The following is a 22,094-nucleotide window of genomic DNA, read 5'->3' as shown; positions in this document are numbered from 1 at the left end:
TGATATGAACACTGTATTTCTTGTAGCAGAATATTTTTAGGACAAATTATTCATATATCATTTTCTTATCATAAATTATTCATATTACAGTTTATAGTTGTCACCTGTAATTTATAGATTTGTAAGTTAGATAATTAGTTACTCGTTTGAGGATTTCTATGGGGCCATACATAGATATGGTGTGTTTTTGGTGGCATAGAAATCGTTCAAATTATCCCATTTTAGACAGTTCAAGGTTAGATGGATAGTATGCTTTCGTATAATCTATTTAAATGTTTATACCTGATCCGCGGTCCATCTCCTCATTTCTCTCTGGATATATTTCTTGCATTCCGTATCTAATGTCAAATATCTTTACATTGTTTTAGATATTTAGTATCGGAATGTAACGTAGGATCAACTTATCTGGAGAGGCATGGGGAGATGCTACTGGATTTTCAGCGTGGATGTTTAAATGGGAATATAAAAAGTATTACAATCTATCCAACCTTGGATGAGTAACTAATTTAAAATTTAATTGTATTAGCTTAGAATTGATGGAGTAGACCCGGATGTGCGTCAGATCTATCTAGATGAGCGGGGGTCCCTAGAAGGTGGGAATCGCTGTTATGATCATGATGAAGCTGTCCATTTCCTATGAACAGTATTGGAGGGGCTTGGCCATTTGGACAAGCCATGTTTATGTATTTGCTAGAAATTAATAGAGTAGACTCGGATGTGCGTTGGAGCTATTCGAATGAGCGGGGGTCCATGGAAGGTAGGAACCACTGTTATGACCATGATGAAGCTGTCCATTTCCTATGGACAGCATTGGAGGGGCTTGGCCATTTGGACAGGCCGTGTTTATGTATTTGCTCGAAATTAATGGAGTAGACCTAGATGTGCGTTGGAGCTATCTGGATGAGCGGGGGTCCCTGGAAGGTGGGAACCGCTTTTATAACCATGATGAAGCTGTCCATTTCCTATGGACAGCATTGGAGGGGCCTGACCATTTGGATAGGCCATGTTTATGTATTTGCTTGAAATTAATGGAGCAGACCCGGATGTGTGTCGGAGCTATCCGGATGAGCGGGAGTCTCTGGAAGGTGGGAACCGCTATTATGACCATGATGAAGCTGTCCATTTTCTATGGACAGTATTGGAGTGGCCTGACCATTTGGACAGTTCGTGTTTATGTATTTGCTCAAAATTAATGGAACAGACCCGGATGTGCGTCGGAGCTATCCGGATGAGCGGGGGTCCTTGGAAGGTGGGAACCACTGTTATGACCATGATGAAGCTATCCATTTTCTATGGACAGTATTGGAGGGGCCTGGCCAATTGGAGCAGGCCATGTTTATATCTGCATTTATAGGGACCATACCCTTAACCTAAACCACACCCTAAACCTATAACCTAAACCTATTCTCAATTCCCTAACGTTATAACCTATAACCTTCTCAAAGCCCAAAATCAAAACCTATAACCTAAACCTTAACCTAAATATAAACCTAAACCTATAACGTATAACATATACTCATAACCTTAACCTAAACCTATTATCAAATCCCAAAACCTTAACCTATAACCCAACCGAAACCTATACTTATAACCTAAAACTATTCTCAAATCCTAAAACCTATAACCTAAACCTAAACCTAAACCTATAACCTAACCTAAACCTATACTTATAACCTAAACCTATTCTCAAATCCCAAAACCCATAACCTAAACCTAAACCTTAACCTAAACCTATAACCTATAACCTATACTTATACCCAAACCCGAACCCGAACCCGAATTCCTAAACCTTAACCCAAACCTAGACCTTAACCTAAACCTATACTTATAACCTTAACCTAAACTTATAACCTTAACCTAAATGTATTCTCAAATCCCAAAACCTAAACCTTAACCTATAACCTAAACCTATACTTATAACCTATAACCTAAATCTAAACCTAAACCTTAACCTAAACCTATAACCTATACTTATAACCTTAACCTAAACTTATAACCTTAACCTAAATCCATTCTCAAATCCCTAAACCTATACCTATAACATAAACCTAGACCTTAACTTAAACATAAACCTATACTTATAACCTATAACCTAAACCTAAACCTAAACCTAAACCTTAACCTAAACCTATAACCTATAACCTATAACCTTAACCTAAACTTATAACCTTATCCTAAACTTATTCTCAAATCCCAAAACTTATATTTATAACCTAAACCTAGACCTTAACTTTAACCTATAACCTATACTTATAACCTTAACCTAAACCTGGACCATAACCTAAACCTATAACCTTAATCTAAACTTATAACCTTAACCTAAACCCGAACCCAAACCCGAACCCGAACCCGAATTCCTAAACCTTAATCTAAACATATAACCTATAACCTATAACCTAAGCCTATACCTAAACCTAAAACCAAAACCTAATCTTAAACCTATAAGTTAAACCTAAACCTATAACCTACACCCTAACCTAACCCTATAACCCATAACCTATAACCTAAACCTATAACTTATTATCAAATCCCTAAACCTTAACCTATAACCCAATCTAAACCTAAAGTTATAACCTAAACCTAAACCTATTCTCAAATCCCAAAACTTATACCTATAACCTAAACCTAGACCTTAACCTAAACATAAACCTACACTTATAACCTATAACCTAAACCTAAACCTAAACCTTAACCTAAACCTATAACCTATACTTATAACCTTAACCTAAACCTATTCTCAAATCCCAAAACCTATACTTATAGCCGAAACCTAAACCTAAACCTAAAACCTAAAACCTAGATCTAAAACCTAAATGTATTCTCAAATCCCTAAACCTAAACCTACACCTAATTCTAATCTCAACTCCCTAACCTAAACCTAAACCTAAACTTGAAAACCCAAACCTAAACTCGATCCCGAACCCGAACCCAATTCTATAAACCTAAACCTCAACCTATAACCTATACTTATAACCTTAACCTAAACCTATTCTCAAATCCCTAAACCTATACCTATAACCTAAACCTAGACCTTAACCTAAACATAAACCTATACTTATAACCTATAACCTAAACCTAAGCCTAAACCTAAACCTTAAACTAAACCTATAACCTACAACCTATAACCTTAACCTAAACTTATAACCTTAACCTAAACCTATTCTCAAATCCCAAAACTTATATTTATAATTTAAACCTAGACCTTAACCTTAACCTATAACCTATACTTATAACCTTAACCTAAACCTAGACCATAACCTAAACTTATAACCTTAACCTAAACTTATAACCTTAACCTAAACCCGAACCCGAACCCGAACCCGAATTCCTAAACCTTAACCTAAATATTTAACCTATAACCTATAACCTATAACCTAAGCTTATATCTAAACCTAAAACCAAAACCTAATCTTAAACCTATAACTTAAACTTAAACCTATAACCTATAACCTACTTGTACAAGCACAAGTGCATTGTACTGTCAACACTACTTGTATAATGTTTTAGTATATTCCACTTGTATTGACATTGTTTAAATTTATAAGTTCATAGCTCGCACATATTCAGTGATGGCATTAGGTGGAAGAGTATGTCATTCGCGCACTGGATCTACCCCTTCTACCCGTGATGCGACGGAGCCAGCATCGCCTTCACATGTTGCATTGTAGGCGTCTGATCCCTCAGTCGCGCATACACCGGGCACTGCATGTAAGTCTAGACATATATTTCTTTTAATGATTTCTGTTTATGTTTAAACTTATATATTTCTTTTGCAACAGCGTCGTCGACCAGCCGACGAGGATGTGGACCCACGCGTGGGTTACTTTTAGAGCTACTTACGCATGAGGGTAGGGTGACGGTAGAGTTTCCACAAGACTTTATTAGACCTGTTGGGAACAGTGTCATATTGTTTATGTCAGAGGTCGGTGTCTTATGCCGATCTTTGATCCCCCCACCACCCCCTGTTGGGGAGACGTGATAGATGATATGCAGAAGCTCATCCGTCAGCTCCTTCAGGAAAATTTTAGTAAATTAAAATTTATTTATGGTTAAGTTATTTTCTTAATAAGTTTATTGCCTTAATCTATTATTTACGAAATTGCAGGATAAATTTGACTTAGATTTGAGTGTTCCGCACATCTCCCATGCCGTCGATGACATGATCAAGGAGTGGTTTAAGGATTACCGTGGTAAGTTACACCAATGGTACAAGCAGTAAGCGAGCTACGAGGAGGCCGTACAGTCCACACCAGCGCACATGACCGATGAGGACTGGCGGATACTCTGCGATATGTTTTCGTCTGATTCTCTTAAGGTAATATTTACATATTTACGATATCTTAACGTAATAATTAAATTCACAATTAATAACAATGTATTATGAATAATGTGTTTAGAAGAGGAACAAAATAAATTCTGACAATAGGAAAAAGTTAGAAGCGAACCACATAACTGGTTCAAAGTCATTTGCATGACTTCGTCATAATATGGTAAGAAAGTACTGGTAATTATTACATTTATATATTCTTTCCATGCATTTCTATTAACTCTATTGTCCTTTCGATTGCGTAGTGAGATTCCGTCACTAGCCAGGAGCCCGGATCAGTAGACTTCTACAGAGGGACTCACTGTCGGCAGGCGATGGGTCTTGGGTACATCCTAGAGCCAGGGAGATTTGGGTAAAAATTCTTACATTGTAAATTTAATTGCATTAAATTATAATAATGTCATTTATTATAAAAATTTATATGTTTTCATTACAGGATGTAACGTCTCGAAAAAATCCATACAAGGACCTGAGTACCACCTCAGGCAGAAATCACATAGGACTAAAACCTTTAGAAATTAGGTAATGTTAGCAAGCGCTAAAATAGAGTGATTATGAAATTAGTACTAATCACTTTAAATATGATCTACAAGACCCAAACCGTGCAGTATCATTGACGCTACATTACTCTAAAATATAGAATCCATTCCTAAACCCAGTTACTCTCGGGAGCACACTGAAACTCCGTATCAGACCTGGACCACACGTCGAAAGTCCGATTACCCTAAAACTATACGAATATGACCGCATTACTGGACTTAACAACCCCCTTAGAAATCAAGTCCTAACTGTGTCTAGAAATGCATAACTTGAGCCCGGAGTAAAGTGTGTGAGAAACGTGAAAATATTTAGAAATAAAATCTAAATTTAAGTAATTTGAGTCGTTTCACTTGCGGGCCAATTATAAGGATTTAGACCGTCAGAATCTGACCTAAATATACCCTCGGATCAGGAGAAATGTCCCACACATGTCGGTATACTTGTGACCCTGATCGAGTGACTGTGACCGTTGAACTGAAACTGGTCCACCACGGCTGATCTACAAACCCGATCGGAATAAAAACTTAGCCTAACCTAGATCCATGGTTAGGGAGCTTAAGTCCGAGCACACGTAGAAAAGGGGCCACCAGAAGTGCTCTGTTGGATTGGAACAGTCCATATTTGGATATAACCCAAGTATACCTTAAACCCTCTCCCTCTCACCTCATACGAATTTGAGAAACCCTAGGAGAGAAAAAAGAGAAAAGAGAAGGGAAAAGAGAGAAAGTGAGAGTGAGCGTTGGAGATTCTTCCTGGGATTCGATCTCGCTACTCCACGCACACAACCGCCATTCTTGTATCGCTATACAGGCGATTTCGACTCCGTACTTAGGTAAGAAAACCTAATCCTAACTTGTCTTAGGGTTTTCGACTAGCGTAATAGATGAATTAGTTAACCTATTCCCTATTATAGGTTATTGTGGTGCCGTAGACAAGACTTAACTTTTAAAACTGAGTTCGCTATGAGTTTACTGGCGAAAGGTGCAGACCATAAATGTTTAGGTTATGGTTTTCAAGGCTTTCAATGTCAGTTAATGATTTATGACTAACTTGAATTGTTATCACATGCTTAGACACGTTGTTCCCGCACTTTACACACATATATATATGAACTATGTTGAATATAGTGTATTCTTGTGTTTGTTGAAATGTTTGTAAGTGTATGGATTCTGGATATGGATTTACCATGATTAACTGTTGCAAACATATGGTTGAAGTATATGTGACAACTCCTTAGTGAAAGGAATTGCCCTAATACGTGCTATCACCAACATACGTCATGTATGTTGGAATATGTAGTCTAAGTGTTTGTAGAAATGTCTGAATGAACAAGTGTGTAATAAATTATACGTTATATGGGCATTGAGAGTAGATTCTCAACTATATTAATGATGTATATAATTTCCTCCATGTAACTTACATTCTTTATCTATTTTACTTAGGGACTACATATGTGTGAATTCATGTTTAAGTTGAAATCCATTAAATGCTTATATGCTAGTACGATTGGAATTGTTGATCCATTACTGTTCTGATTAGCTTGTATGATTATCTGTTATAATTGAATGTGTTTGGGATGGAATAGTCCAGGCAATTGGTAACAGGAATTGAATAGGTGGCTGAGGTTGTTTCGCCACATAGGATGTGATCGATGAATCCGAGCCGTACTTGGGATGTCGGCAATGGTTAGGCCACGCGGAGTGCTTACATGCTTCATGTCGATCAACTCAACGTGCACTCGTACTAGTCGAGCTCGTCAAGTAATCCGATTGACTTGATGTATGTTCACCATGTATGGATGCTACTGCTTGAATCTAAGGTACCAAACTCACCAGTGAAAATCCTTTTAAACCTTGGTACCTCGATCTGCTAAGACTTATGAGCCATGCATGGTGGTATGGGACACCGTGGTCGAGCTGTTGGCCTACGCTGGGGTGACGAGCCTCCCCGTAGTAACCAGTGAGCAACCCAGACTCGTGAGCCGAATATGGTGGTATGTGACACTGTATTTGAGCTGTCGGCCTACACTGATAAGGTGACGAGCGCTTTGTAGTGACCTCGAGCGTACGCTAAGACTGAGTAGAGGTGACAAGCCCTTACGTAGTAACATGAGTACACTAGGCCTGCACTAATAAGGTGACGAGCTCTTTACAGCGACCTAGAACCGTAACATCGTATAAGATTTACTAGGATTGGTGACTCTAGATTGGATCATTGTTTGCGAACTGATATAAGGGAAGTATCTTAGCTTCCCAACCCTGCTATATGAAAAGGACTAATAAGAACTTGGTAATCACGTTCATGCACCACACTACATGTGTCGTTTGACGTTGGGCAGAGCACTAAGGAAGTGATTGACATGCGCGACCGTTAGATGAAGATCGCAGAGGGAGTGCAGGCGAGGGCATGTATCATTTATTTATACCAGTCTTGCATTAATCAGAGTACTTAGGAATGTTTGATTATATTGTTTTATCATTACTGCTTGACTGTATTAAGAACATGTTAACCTTTGTTTTATTGTTCCACTGAGTTAATCACTTACTCCCACGTTATGGGACTGTTGTACACACCAACCAGACTCTGTCTTAGCTGCAGATGGAGACCCGACTGATGAGGCAGAGGCGGACTTCGTAGACGATGAGGATGCCTTCTCATATATGCAGTTTTCAGGCGGGTTTGTATAGACCGTTCTGATTAGCGGGGCTTCAGGGTTATACTTGTAGTGGATTATTATATTTTGACATTTTGTAATTTGAAACAGTACATGTAATTATTGACCTGACAATGCATACATACTTTGGGGACCTATACTGAGTTATAATGCTATATACATATTTGAGTAAGTCTTCTTCTTGCGTATTACAACTGTCCCTAGATTATGTATTGTTGATTTGGCTTAATCTTATTCATATTTTATGCACTAATATAGATAATATTTAATCATCATTAAATATGTTGCATAAGTGATGCATTAGAACTCAGGAGTTGGACTTCTACTCAACCCCCGATTTTCAGGGCATTACAAGTTGGTATCAGAGCATGATTTGGATTAAATCAGACCTGGGTTATGGTCACATGAGGTACACTGACGCATTTAGACCTAGGTGGGTGCGAGAAAAATGTACAAACAAGCTTAGGTTGTCCAGTTTCGCCAATTGGCAAAACTTACCGAAAACGATCACTGAGATTGGGTCCGTACACATCCGCGATCGCTTGAGACGACCCCAGATCATCCCTAGACCATCAATCGATAGGTTTAGACCATGATTTACCCAATTCCAGCCTTCAACAATTGAGAAAATGCAAAGTTATATCAAAAATTTCTCGAAATGACCCGAAACGACTCAAAACGGAGTCAGGGGCCAAATGAAACAATTCCAGGGGGACCCACAGTGGGTCCCACATATTTTTAGAGTCCAAGGGGCAGGAGGACCTTGCCCCATTGGCGAGGTATCGCCAGACTGTCTAGAGACCGGCGAGGACCTCGCCAGTTCCGCGAGGCCTTGCCGGTTGGCGGGCCTGGCTGGGCGGGCCGATTCGGGCCGACACCCCTAGGGTGTTGTGTGATCCACTGATGTGTGTTGGGTCAATTTTAAACCCTCCAAACATACCTCCCCTTCATAACCTACCCCTCGAAGCTTTCCTTTTTCTTCAAAAACTTTTGTATCTCTCTCAAATCTCTCCTCCATTTACCCATTTCATCATTTTTCTTCAACACATACACCCTCCCACTATTTTCCATCAAAACCCTCTCTTATCTCTCTCTTTTCCTTTGATTTGAGAGCACAAATCCCTCATTTGTGTCCCACATACCTTCAAGTTCAACAACCCCTCTTTTTTCCACATATCTTCTCTTTTCCATGGCCTTATTCGAGCTTGTTACGACCATCTTCTCGATTCCCACATTTCTTTCTCTCATGGGGAAGAAGAGGACTCCTATGGATGAGGTCGGGCCTAATCGCCCTACTCGTTCAAGGAGGCCAAGAGGTGCCACTACTAGTACTAATGTCGATCGGGAGATACGGACCAAGCGGTAGCTTGATCCCCAGGCTCCCCTAGAAAGGATCCTCCTGATGGATATGTCTCATGGGAGATTTTAAGGTCGCAAGGTCTTCTTTAAAGCTCATGTGGATGAGAAGCTCTTCGGGCAATATTTGGTGATGGACCGCCTAGTCGAAGCTGGGTGGGGTCCTGTGTTCAAGGGTGAGTACCGCGTAAATGTGGGTACAGTCCGAGCCTTCTACGCCCACATTCGAGAGCCTACATTGGAGCCATTGCAGTTCAAGATCCCTGTTGGTAGAGATCGGGAGGCCACAATTGATGCTGGGTTGATAACTCGGCTTATGAAGATGCCACTTGGCAAAGTGCATGCAAGTGAGAAGAATTTGATGAGTGTACGTGAAAGGGATCACCGCACGCGATTCCTTTTTGGACAACTGGCTCGCTAGAATTTGAACAACAGTCTCCTAGCAACTAATATGACGGACGACTTTCACCTGCTCCACCACATCTTCAAGTACAACGTGTACCCTAGGTGGATCAACAGCAGCGAGTGCACCCATCTGATGGTAGATTTCCTATACCAAGTGGGGTAGGGAGAGAAGTTGTGCATACCTACACATATTCTGTTACATATAGTTCTTACTGCATGCTCCACTAGAGCCTCTGATTCGATTCCATTTGGCCGACTTATATGCAAGATTGCACGTGAGTTTGGTTATAGACTTGGGGCGGAAGTGCTGGTGCCGACCCATTACATCATCAAAACTACTCTCAACCAGATGGAAATTGGGCCACGGCAGTGACAAGCCCGCCTCAATGAAAGTGAGGATGAGACAGCTAGTGATAAGTATGATAGCGAGGAGGAAAGCAGAGAAGAGATAGAAGAAGAACAGGAAGAAGAAGTGGAGGCTCAGGACACGGATGAGAGCTCCCCTCCCATAGCAACGGGGCATGACCCTGATCGGGTTGCTAGGGAAGCCCACTTAGCTCGACTTGAGGAGGGCCAGACTGCCTTGCGACAGGAGATTATAGATGTCCGGGCCCTTGTAAAGGACAAGTTTAAGAAGGTGACCCGCACCTTGAAAACTATCCTTTGTTGCTTGTAGGATAAGAGCGCCCCTCCTCCATCACCAGACTCGGACGTCTAGTCATCCATGTCATTGCCCAGTAGTTTATTTTGTTGCTGTCTTAGAATATTTGCATTTTAATGTTGATGAACCTAGTATTATAGTAGGTAGGAAGTGTGTTTATGTTTGGCAGTTGCTCTACGTTTGTAGTCTTGCTTTGTAATAGCTTATATGCATTTCCTGTCATGATTCATGTAATATGTATTTCATGTATTGTGACAATTTTGGTAAATGAAATGCATGAAGTTTCTTTAAACTGTGTAAATGCTGTGTGGTTAAGGTTGTGGGCATGTTGAATCTAACTTGGGTTGCACCTTATGTTGTATATGGGGAATGCCACTTAAGGCTATACGGAGTATGTCATGGCTCACTCTTGGCGATTTGTTTGACGAGGCACCTCCCCTGAGCGATAGCCATAAGGACCCTAGTTCGGGCCTGTCTCCCTCTGACAACATACCAGACTCTCAGCCGGCCATTGGCCCCACCAATGGGCCTACACCTGTTGTGCCACCGGTTTCAGAGCAGAATCGCGCGTACTCCTCGACGCCATCTGTACCTCAGTCGGCTCCCCCTATTGATAGGTTGGAGCAGATGATGTTGTTGATGCAGCAGCAACAGGTACAACAGCAACAACAGTAGGCACAGCAGCAGGTTTTGGCCACCATGGCGGGGATTTTCACCTAGAGCATGGGTGTGGCTTCGCCTGCTCCATTTAAACCCCCTGCTAGGAATGTAGGTGTCAGCGGCCACTTTGAGCGATTCCAACGCTTACGGCCCCCTACCTTTGTGGGTACTCACAGACCCGAGGAGACCGAGTATTGACTTGACCGCATCTCTAAGATGCTAAAGCCGTTGTACTGCACAGAGCCCAAGCAGGTGGAGTTGGTCACCTTCATGTTCGAGAAGGAGGTCAGCTTATGGTGGGATAGTGTCCTCCGTACTGTTGCAGTTGGACATGTATGGACGTGGGCAGATTTCGAGACCCGCTTCTATCGCCACGAGAAGGAGAGTGAGTTCCTTCGCCTTCAACAGGGAGGGATGTCAATGACAGAGTATGAGAACAGGTTTATAGAGTTGGGCAGGTACGCCTCATTGATTCTGCAGATGAGCCGATGCGTATGCGGCATTTTTCTAAGGGTTTGCGACCAGATATCCATTCGAAGATGTGCTGCACTAGCATACCTAGCTATTTTGAGCTAGTGAGTATGTCCATGAGAGCTAAGCAGGACAGGGATAGGCAATCCCATATGCGAGCACCGATGGCTCCTAGGCCGCGACCAGAGATTCCGAGCGGACTATTCCTCGGGAAGAGGCCAAGGGCAGATTCGCCGTTAAGGCTGATGGCTTCACCTGCCCCTGTGAGGTGACCTGACGTGTGGTATGCCTACTGCAAGAGGCCAGGCCACACAGAGGTGAATTGCTTCAATAGGATAAGGGATAGCGGCTTCTCACCGCCCCAGAGGGTCAACCGCCTGCTTCCCCAAGTTATATCGGCACCACCTCTATGCATGGGACCAGCTCATTCATCATTCTAGCCACCTGTACCTCGATCTAAGCCGCCTCAATGGCCTATGGTACCTCAACCTAACCGTTTTCAATAGGATCGAGTGCACTCACTTACAACTGAAGCATTAGAGGCAACACTTACGCCACCTATGACTTTTGATGTTACGGCACATATCGAAGGTACTCTAGTCTTTTTATTAGTGGACACCTGGTCCACTGTCTCTATCATATCGTGCGCAGTAGGCAAGCGGCTAGGGTTGGAAACTAGTCCTATGGTTGGGGTGAGAATCCTTACCGCCACAGGGATTTTTTCGGACGCTACTAAGATCTGTAAGGGGTGTTTGATAGATGTAGGGAGCGGTACAACACTCCTCGACTTGATTGTCGCCCCATTACATCACTATGATGTCATTCTCAATATGGATTGGCTCACAGAGATGAAGGCAGAGATTGACTGCGATTGTAGAGTGGTGACAGCTTATGGACCAGAGGGCATGACCTTTACTTTTCCGGTGTAGGTCAGTTAGCCCTATTACATTGATTGTTATGCTTCCATGCTGGAGGATGGTCATGGTCCAGCGCTTGAGGACACTCCTGTGGTCCAGGAGTTCTCAGACGTGTTTAGGAAGATACCTGGACTACCCCCTCAGTGCGAAATTGATTTTACCATCAACCTAGTGCCTGGTACGACACCTGTATCTCTTCCGACCTATCGCATGGCTCCGTGTGAGATGAAGGAGCTGAGGAAACAGATCGATGATCTGTTGGATGCATGCTTTATACGACCCAGCATGTCTCCATGGGGTGCGCCCGTGTTGTTTGTAAAGAAGAAGGATGGATCTATGCGATTATGTATTGATTATCGCAGATAGAACCAAGTAACGGTAAAGAACAAGTATCCTTTGCTCATGATAGATGATCTGTTCGATCAGTTGAAGGAGGCAAGATATTTCTCGAAGATTGGCTTGCAGTCGGGGTATCACTAGTTGCGCGTCAGGGATGAGGATGTGCAGAAGACGGCCTTCAGGACCAATTTTGGACACTATGAGTTTCTCATAATGTCGTTCGGTCTTACGAATGCACCAGCCATGTTCATGGACCTGATGAACAGGGTATTTCGGCCATTTTTATTTCGATTCATCATCGTGTTTATTGATGATATCCTGATATACTCTAAGAGTCGGGAGAGCACGAGGAGCACCTACGAGCAGTCTTGGATACTCTGAGGAATAACCAGTTGTTCGTCCAGTACAAGAAGTGCGATTTCTAGAAAGAGGAAGTCAAGTTTCTGGGACACGTGGTGTCCAAGGAAGGGATAGCTGTGGACCTTGCCAAGGTAGCCGCAGTTCAGGACTGGAAGCAACCCGGTTCGGTTACTGAGGTGAGGAGTTTCCTTGGTCTGGCAGGTTACTATCGACGATTCATTCAGGATTTCTCAAAGATAGCTAGACCTTTGTCTCAGTTGACACGGAAGGATCTGAAGTTCGCCTAGAATGAAAAGACGAAAGCAGCCTTTCAGGAGTTGAAAGACAAGTTAACATCCGCCCCTGTGCTAGTATTGCCAGAGCAAGGGGTCAAGTATATGATATACACAGACGAGTCTCACATCGGTTTGAGCGGTATTTTGATGCAGAATGATAGGATTATTTCTTACCTATCGCGACAGTTGAGGAAACACGAGGAAAACTACCCTACGCATGACCTGGAGTTAGCTACCGTCATCTTTGCCTTGAAGATCTCGAGGAATTACCTCTACGGAGAGGAGTTCGAGCTCTTTTGTGACCACAAGAGCCTTAGATATATATTCACTCAGCAGGAACTGAATATGAGGCAGCGGCGATGGATGGAAACCTTGAAGGACTTCAAGTTCGAGCTTTCTTACCATCCCGGTAAGGCCAACCTTGTGGTAGACGACTGAGCCGCAAGAAGGCATTGACGTTTGTGGCTCCATTGATGATAGCACAGTGGGACATGGTAGAGTTTGTGCGAGACTTTGAGTAGAAACTCATGGTGGAGGAACCGTATGAAGGCATTGCACATATTCGAGTACAACCCCTTATTGATGACATGATTATCGCGGCTCAGGCAGACGATGAGCTGTTGGCGAATATGAGAGGGCAAGTTAGTGCAGATGAGGACTCAGAGTGGAGAGTTGGTACGGATGGGGGCTTACATTACTGTGGCAGCCTATGCGTCCCGAACCTCCCTGACTTGAGGAAGGAAGTTCTTGAGGCCGCTCACGACTCAAGGATGGTTATGCATCCAGGCAGTACGAAGATGTATCATGACATGAAGAGGTCGTACCGGTGGGACAATATGAAGGCTCACATAGCAGATTACGTGTCCCGTTGTCTCACGTGCCAGCAGGTCAAGGCAAACCATTGCCGACCTCCTGGACTACTTCAGCCCATGCCCATATAGAATGGAAGTGAGATTTCATCTCTATGGCCTTTATCTCTGGATTACCGAAGACGAGGAAGGTTATGATTCCATATAATGATCGTGGACCAGTTGACAAAATTGGCTCATTTCCTCCCTATCAGAGTTTTGAACTCTATAGACGAGTTGGCCAGATTGTACGTCAAGGAGATTGTACGTCTACATGGAGTTCCCTTGGAGATTGTGTCGGACCGAGACACGCGATTTACATCTATCTTCTGAACTCACATCTAGGAAGTGATGGGTGTAAAGTTGAAGTTCAGTACCGCATTTCACCCACAGACTGACGAGCAAACTGAATGGGTGAATAAAATTCTGGAAGATATGTTGCGAGCCTGGGTGTTGGATTTCAAGGACAGTTGGGATGACTGTTTTTCTTATGCAGAGTTTGCCTATAAGAACAGCTTCCAGGCAAGTATTGACATGGCTCCTTACGAGGCCTTATACGGGCGCCCGTGCGAATCGCCGCATTGCTGGGCAGAGGTTGGCGAGAAGGCTTGATTGGCCCGAAGTTAGTTTAAGCGACTTCAGAGAAAGTCGACATTATCAGACGCTGACTTCTGACAGCACAGAGCAAATAGAAGAGCTATGCTGATATGAGGCGGCAACCGCTAGAGTTCAAGGTCAGAGACTATGTATTCCTTAGAGTTTCCCTTATGAAGGGAGTCCTTCAGTTTGGTAAGAAGGGAAAGCTTATGCCTCGATTCATTGACTTATTCTAGATACTTGATCGAGTGGGGACGGTAGCGTATCGCCTTGCTTTGCCCACACCACTTGTGGGCGTGCATAACGTATTTCATGTATCTATGCTGAAGAAATACGTTCCCAATCCTTCTCACATTATTAAATGGGAGTAGGTATAGTTAAGCGAGGATGCTACTTATATACTGCGACAGACGCGTATCCTAGACAGGAAGGAGCATAAGTTGTGTAGTAAAGTTATTCCACTTGTGAAAGTGCTGTGGGCGCATCACACGGAAGAAGAGGCTACTTGGGAGAAAGAAGCCGAGGTTCGAAAGAACTACCCTCAGATTCTCGAGGAGTACAAAAATGTACTAATTTTGAGGATGAAATTTTTCTTTAAGGGGGGCAGATTGTAACGTCTTGAAATAATTTGTATAAGGACCCGAGTACCACCTCAGGCAGAAATCACCTAGGACCAAAACCTTTAGAAATTAGGTTAATGTTAGAAAGCACTAAACTAGAGTGCTTATAAAATTAGCCCTAATTACTTTAAATATGATCTGCAAGACCCAAACCGTGCAATATCATTGACGCTACATTATCCTGAAATCTAGAATCCATCCCTAAACCTGGTTGCTCTCGGGAGCACACTGAAACTCTGTATCGAACCTGGACCGTACATCGAAAGTCCAACTACCCTGAAAATATACGGATATGACCGAATTACTGGACTTGACAACCCCCTCGGAAGCAAGTCCTAACTGTGTCTAAAAATGCACAACTTGAGCCTGGAGCAAAGTGTGTGAGAAACGTGAAAATCTTTAGAAATAAAATTTGAATTTAAGTAATTTGAGTCGTGTCACTTGTGGGCAAATTATAAGGATTCAGACCATCAGAATTTGACCCAAATACACCCTCGGATTAGGAGAAATGTCCCACACATGTCGGTGTACTTGTAACCTTGATCGAGTGACCATGACCATTGAACTGAAACTGGTCCGCCACGGCTGATTTACAAACCCGAACGAAAGCTCAGTTTGACCTAGATCCATGGTTAGGGAGCTTAAGTCCGACTGCACGTGAAAAAGAGGCCACAGAAGTGCTCCGTTGGACCAGAACAGTTCATATTTGGATATAACCTAAGTATACCTTGGCCCTAGGGCCATTCCCATCAAACCTGGGCTTATATAAGGACCTTAAACCCTATCCCTCTCACCCCATACGAATTTGAGAAACCCTAGGAGAGAGAGAAGAGAAAAGAGAAGGGAAAAGAGAGAAAGTGAGAGTGAAAGTTGGAGATTCTTTCTAGGATTCGATTCCGCTACTCCGCGCACACAACCGCCATTCCTGTATCGCTATACAAGCAATTCCGACTCCGTACTTAGGTAAGAAAACTTAACCCTAACTTGTCTTAGGGTTTTCGACTAGCGTTATAAATGAATTAGCTAACCTATTCCTTGTTATAGGTTATTGTGGTTTCGTAGACAAGACTTAACTTTTAAAATTGAGTTCGCTACGAGTCTACTGGCGAAAGGTGCGGACTATAAATGTTTAGGTTATGGTTTTCAAGGCTTTCAATGTCAGTTAATGATTTATGACTGACTTGAATTGTTATCACATGCTTAGACACGTTGTTCCCACACTTTACACACACATATATGAACTATTTTGAATATAGTGTATTCTTGTGTTTGTTGAAATGTTTGTATGTGTATGGATTTTGGATATGGATTTGCCATGATTAACTGTTGTAGACATGTGGTTGAAGTATATGTGACAACTCAGTGAAAGGAATTGCCCTAATACGTGCTATCACCAACATACGTCATGTATGTTGGAATATGTAGTCTAAGTGTTTGTAGAAATGTCTGAATAAACAAGTGTGTAATAAATTGTATGTTATATGGACATTGAGAATAAATTCTCAACCATCTTAACGATGTGTATGATTTCCTCCATGTAACTTACATTCTATGTCTGTTTTACTTAGGGACTACATATGTGTGAATTCATGTTTAAGTTGAAATCCATCAAATGCTTATATGCTAGTATGATTGGAATTGTTGATCCATTATTGTTCTGATTAGCTTATATGATTATCTGTTATAATTGAATATGTTTGGGACTACGGAATAGTCCAGGCAATCGGTAACAGGCACTGAATAGGTGGCTGAGGTTGTTTCGCCACATAGGACGTATTGATGAATTCGAGCCGTACTTGGGATGTCGGCAGTGGTTAGGCTATACAGAGTGCTTACACGCTTCATGTCGATCAAGTCAACGTGCGCTCATAGTAGTCGAGCTTGTTAAGTAACCTGATTGACCCGATGTATGTTCACCATGTATGGACGCTACTGCTTGAATCTAAGGTACCAAACTCACCTGTAAAAACCCTTTTAAACTTTGGTACCTCGATCCGTTAAGACTCATGAGCCGGGCATGGTGGTATGGGACACCATGGTCAAACTGTCGGCCTACGCTGGGGTGACGAGCCTCCCCGTAGTGACCAGTGAGCAACCTAGACTCATGAGCCAAATACGGTGGTATGGGACACTGTATTGAAGCTGTCGGCATACACTGATAAGGTGACGAGCCCTTTGTAGTGATATCGAGTGTACGCTAAGACTGTGTAGAGGCGACGAGCCCTTACATAACAACATGAGTACACTAGGCTTGCACTGATAAGGTGACGAGCCCTTTGTAGCGACCTAGAACCATAACATCGTATGAGATTTAATAGGATTGACGACCCTAGATTGGATCATCTTTTGAAAATTGATATAAGGGAGGTACCTTAGCTTCCCAATCTTGTTGTATGAAAAGGACTAATAAGAACTTGGTAATCACGTTCATGCACCGCACTGCATGTGCCGTTTAACGTTGGGCAGAGCACTGAGGAAGTGACTGACTTGCGCGATCGTTAGATGAAGATCACAGAGGGAGTGCAGGCGAGGGCATGCATCATTTATTCATACCATTCTTGTATTAATCAGAGTACTTAGGAATGTTTGATTATATTATTTTATCATTACTGCTTAACTGCATTGAGAACATGTTAACCTTTGCTTTATTGTTCCACTGAGTTGATCACTCACTCCCACGTTACGGGACAGTGTTATACATACCAACTAGACTCTGTCTTAGCTACAGATGGAGACCCGACTGATGATGCAGAGGCGGACTTCATAGACGATGAGGATGCCTACTCATATATGTAGTTTTTAGGCGGGTTTGTATAGACCGTTCTGATTAGCAGAGCTTTAGGGGTATACTTGTAGTGGACTATTACATTTTGATATTTTGTAATTTAAAACAGTACATGTAATTATTGACCTGACAATGCATACATACTTTGGGGACCTATACTGAGTTATAATGCTATACATATTTGAGTAAGTCTTCCGCTTGCATATTACAACTGTCACTAGACTATGTATTGCTGATTTGGCTTAATCTTATTTATGTTTTATGCACTAATACAGATAATATTTAATCATCATTAAATATGTTGCATAAGTGATGCGTTGGAACTCGGGAGTTAGACTTTTACTCGACCCCCGATTTTCAGGGCATTACACAGGAGAAGATGGACACCTTACATAGTCAACCCACTCCCGATGGTACTCTGTGGAGTGAGCCAGAGATCCTGAGTCAAGTGCTTGGCACCCATTCTAGATATGTGCATGGGCTTGGCCATGGTGCCAAGCTCATGGCACCCTCTAGAGCTGCCTCCAACCGATCCATCGTCGTTGGCGATAGCGCCATACACCGATTTGATACCGCAGAGAGAGAGAGAGAGAGAGAGAGAGAGAGAGAGAGAGAGAGGTTCAGCAACTACGGGTCGTTGTCGATGACATCAGAGATCAGCTGGACAAGCAGAGGGATCAGCTGTCGAGGCAGAGGGAAGAGCATGAGAGGAGGATGGAGGAGGAGCTGGCGAGGCAGAGGGAGGAGCAGGAGAAGAGGATGGAGGATTAGTTGGCGAGGCAGAGGGAGGAGCAAGAGAGGAGGATGGAGGAGATAGGGGTGGAGCATGAGCGAAGGATGACGGAGATGTTTCAGGCTCTCGCTATACGCTTACCCACCGATGCCCCACCACCTCCGTCTTCATCTTTGTAATTTTTTGTATATTTGTTTATGATGTTAAGTTTATATGTATTTATGTTTGAATGAATGTGATGTGGATAAGATTGTATGTGTTTGGATGAATGTAGTTTATGTTTGGATAGATTTACTAGTTTGGGTTTAGATGGATGTGAATATGATGAAATATATTATATAACAGGTGTATATCAGGATGAATATGATGAAATATATTGTTAACAGGTGTATATTAGGAATTTGTGCGCAATTTTGTGCCCGAATATTTAAAAAAAAGAGACTTTTAGCGATGAAAATTTTCGTAGCTAAAAGTTTTGTAAATAGTTTTTAACGACGAAAATTTGTCCCTAAAAGTTTGGTAATTATCTTTAGTGACGAAAAGTTTCATAGCTAAATGTCTTGTAAATATTTTTTAGCGACGAAAATTGTCCACACTAAAAGTTTGGTAATTATCTTTTGCGACGAAAATTTTCGTAGCTAAAAGTTCTGTAAATATTTTTTGGCGACGAAAGTTTTCGACGCTAAAAGTTTTGTAATCATCTTTAGTGACAAAAATTTTTATAGCTAAAAGTTTTGTAAATATTTTTTAGTGACGAAATTTTTCGTCGCTAGAAGTGTTGTACTTTCCTTTAGCGACGAAAATTTTCATAGCTAAAAGTTTTGTAAATATTTTTTAGCGACTAAAATTTTCGTCACTAAAAGTTTTGTAATTTCCTTTAGCGACAAAGATACCACAGCTAAAAGTTTTGTAAATATTTTTTAGTGACGAAACTTTTCGTTGCTAAAAGTTTTGTAATAATTTTTTAGCGACGACAATTCTCATTGCTAAAATTTGTGTAAATATATTTTTACCTACGAATAAATTTTCGTCAGTAGAAGGGTTTTAGCGACGAACAAATTTGTCGCTAAAAATTTTTTTTGGCGACAAAAATTTTCGTCGCTAAAAAGCTGCCTTTGCCTACGATTTGAATTTTTCGTCGACAAAAACCTGTTGCTTCGGTCTTTTAGCGACGAATATAGCGACAAAAATTTTCGTGGCTAAAAAGGTTTTAGCTGCTAAAATTTGGCTTTTAGTGACGAAAATTTTCGTCACTAAAGGTGGCATTTCTTATAGTGAACTTAAACAAATATCAAATCAATCATGGGCGCTGCTTATATCTGAGCCAGTTTTAATCGGCATGCATTTATATATATATATATATATGTATATATATTTATATATATATATATATAAACCATGCATAGGGTTTTTGACACCATCATTGGTCACCACCGACTAAGGAAAAACCCATTTGGCTTCTCTTCCTCCACCTCTTCCAACTCTTGATCATTGCCCACCATTAATGGTGTAACCCATCTTCAAAACCCTTGCATGGTTGCCCGATTTTGGTGTTGCGATTAGTGACGACAATAGCAACATTGCAAGTTAGGTTCAACAGCCATGGATTTCGATAAACGGCTGTTGACGCCTTCTACAGCAGCGGTGAGCTCATTCATGGACTATGTTTGTGATAAATAAATCGAAATTGGGGTGACCACTGTAGCCATGCATTCTGGCAGCAATTGGTTGGAGTCTTAGGATCAGCACCGGAATTTAGTTTATTACCGACTAACTGTTGGAATCAACGACAACGATGGAGATGTGGCGGTGTTGGTGCCAAGGAAGAAGCTAGGAAGTAGACAGGTGCAGCTAGGGTTTTGGACGAGAGAAGGGTGTGGTGTTTAGGGGCTTGTGATGGGCCTGCAAGTGGCATTTGGGCCTAATTTAAGTCATTTAAACAGCTTTTTGAAATGTTCCAGTTTGGGCCTGGTTTCTGTTGAGACTCAAATATTACATATTTAACCATTCAATCACATTAGCTATCTTGGCATTTAATTGATAATTTGATTTAATTATATACTTTTTTGTCATGCAATGTGATTTGGAAGCCTATGATGAATATGCGCTTAAAAGGATGGATTTAGCGCTTAAAAGAAGATAATGAAGAACTGGAGATTTAGAAGTCATTAATGAAGAATTCACATGCCAAAGATCTAAGGAAATCAAGTGAGGAACGAAGAGAATCGAAGATTTGAAGTGAAGAAAAGGAATCTTGAAAATTGGCCAGAAAAATGATATTATGGAATTCTAAGTCCAAAAAGAGAAAGTCCTAAAATAATTCCAAAAAAAGACTTCAGTCTGACCAAAATCACACAAAACAATCCAGCGAGAAAGTGAGACTTTCATCCTTTATTTGGTCCGATTGAAGCCAACTTCAGTCCGACCGAAATCATACAGAATAGTCTAGCGAGAAAGTGGGATTTTCAACTTTAATTTGGTTCGACTGAAGCGTAACTTTTTGCATAATATTCAGGCAATTTCAAAGTCGGTTTAGGCAAAGCTTATAAATATGGGTTTTTGAGGAGTTTCTAAGCACAAATTAGGGTTGAAAGAGTAGAGCAAGGTGTTAGAGAACTTCAAGGAGTCCTTCTTCCCCAATCTTCTTATTCTAGTTAGTTTTTATGTTTTCTTTAAGAGTTTTAGTTTCAATCATATCTTTGGTTGGATAATCTCTTAGCTAGAGGTAAGAGGTGAAGCTTATAATTTATTTAGATGTTTATCTTACTTTGATTCACGTTTATGTTGAACTTCTATTGATTCTTAGTTTGAATTAAGGAATATTTTTAGTTTTTCTGTGGTTTATTATGACTCCAATTACAATAAATGCTTGGAAGGCTTTTAATTGTGTGATCTGTAACATTCGTGATTCAACATTGTCTCCCGGACATGGTGGATGGTTGAATTCCCTTCGGTCATCACATTAATGCTTCATGTGGGAACTAATTCAATGGCAAGTTCAGATTATGATTTAAATGCTCTATCATCTAATTGGATGGGATATGACTCCGATTCCGGTTGCGTTTATTAAATCAAGTGAGGTAGCATCTTAATAACTATAAGCGGATCTTTTGCATTCGAGTTTTTATTATTATTTATTATTTTTTTATTGATAACTCTTTCCCAATTAATCTCTCTTATTCCGGGTCCTTACTCTTGCTCCGGTGGTAGACTCTCAGGGGTTTCAACACTGGGTCAAGGGTTTGAGTACCCATAGGTGGTGAGATCCCACTATGGCGTGAGTGTGTGGTAGTGTGTGCGTGTGTGTAAAAAACAAATCTCTCTTATTCTAGATTCTAGTTTAGATCTTATTCTGGTTATAATTCTAATTATTTTCAGAATACATACAAGTTAAGTCCCTGTGGATTCGACCTTGATCTCATCAAGTTATTAGTACATCGCAACCATGCACTTGGGGTTTTGAACAGTTTCTACTAACAATGATACTACAATTCTTTCTTTTGAAAGGGGTTGTTTGGTTTGGGCT

The sequence above is a fragment of the Magnolia sinica genome, chromosome 4, assembly GCF_029962835.1.
Source record: "Magnolia sinica isolate HGM2019 chromosome 4, MsV1, whole genome shotgun sequence".
Lineage (NCBI taxonomy): Eukaryota > Viridiplantae > Streptophyta > Magnoliopsida > Magnoliales > Magnoliaceae > Magnolia > Magnolia sinica.
The sequence above is the reverse complement of the archived record's forward strand: the minus strand, read 5'-3'. Positions refer to the sequence as shown.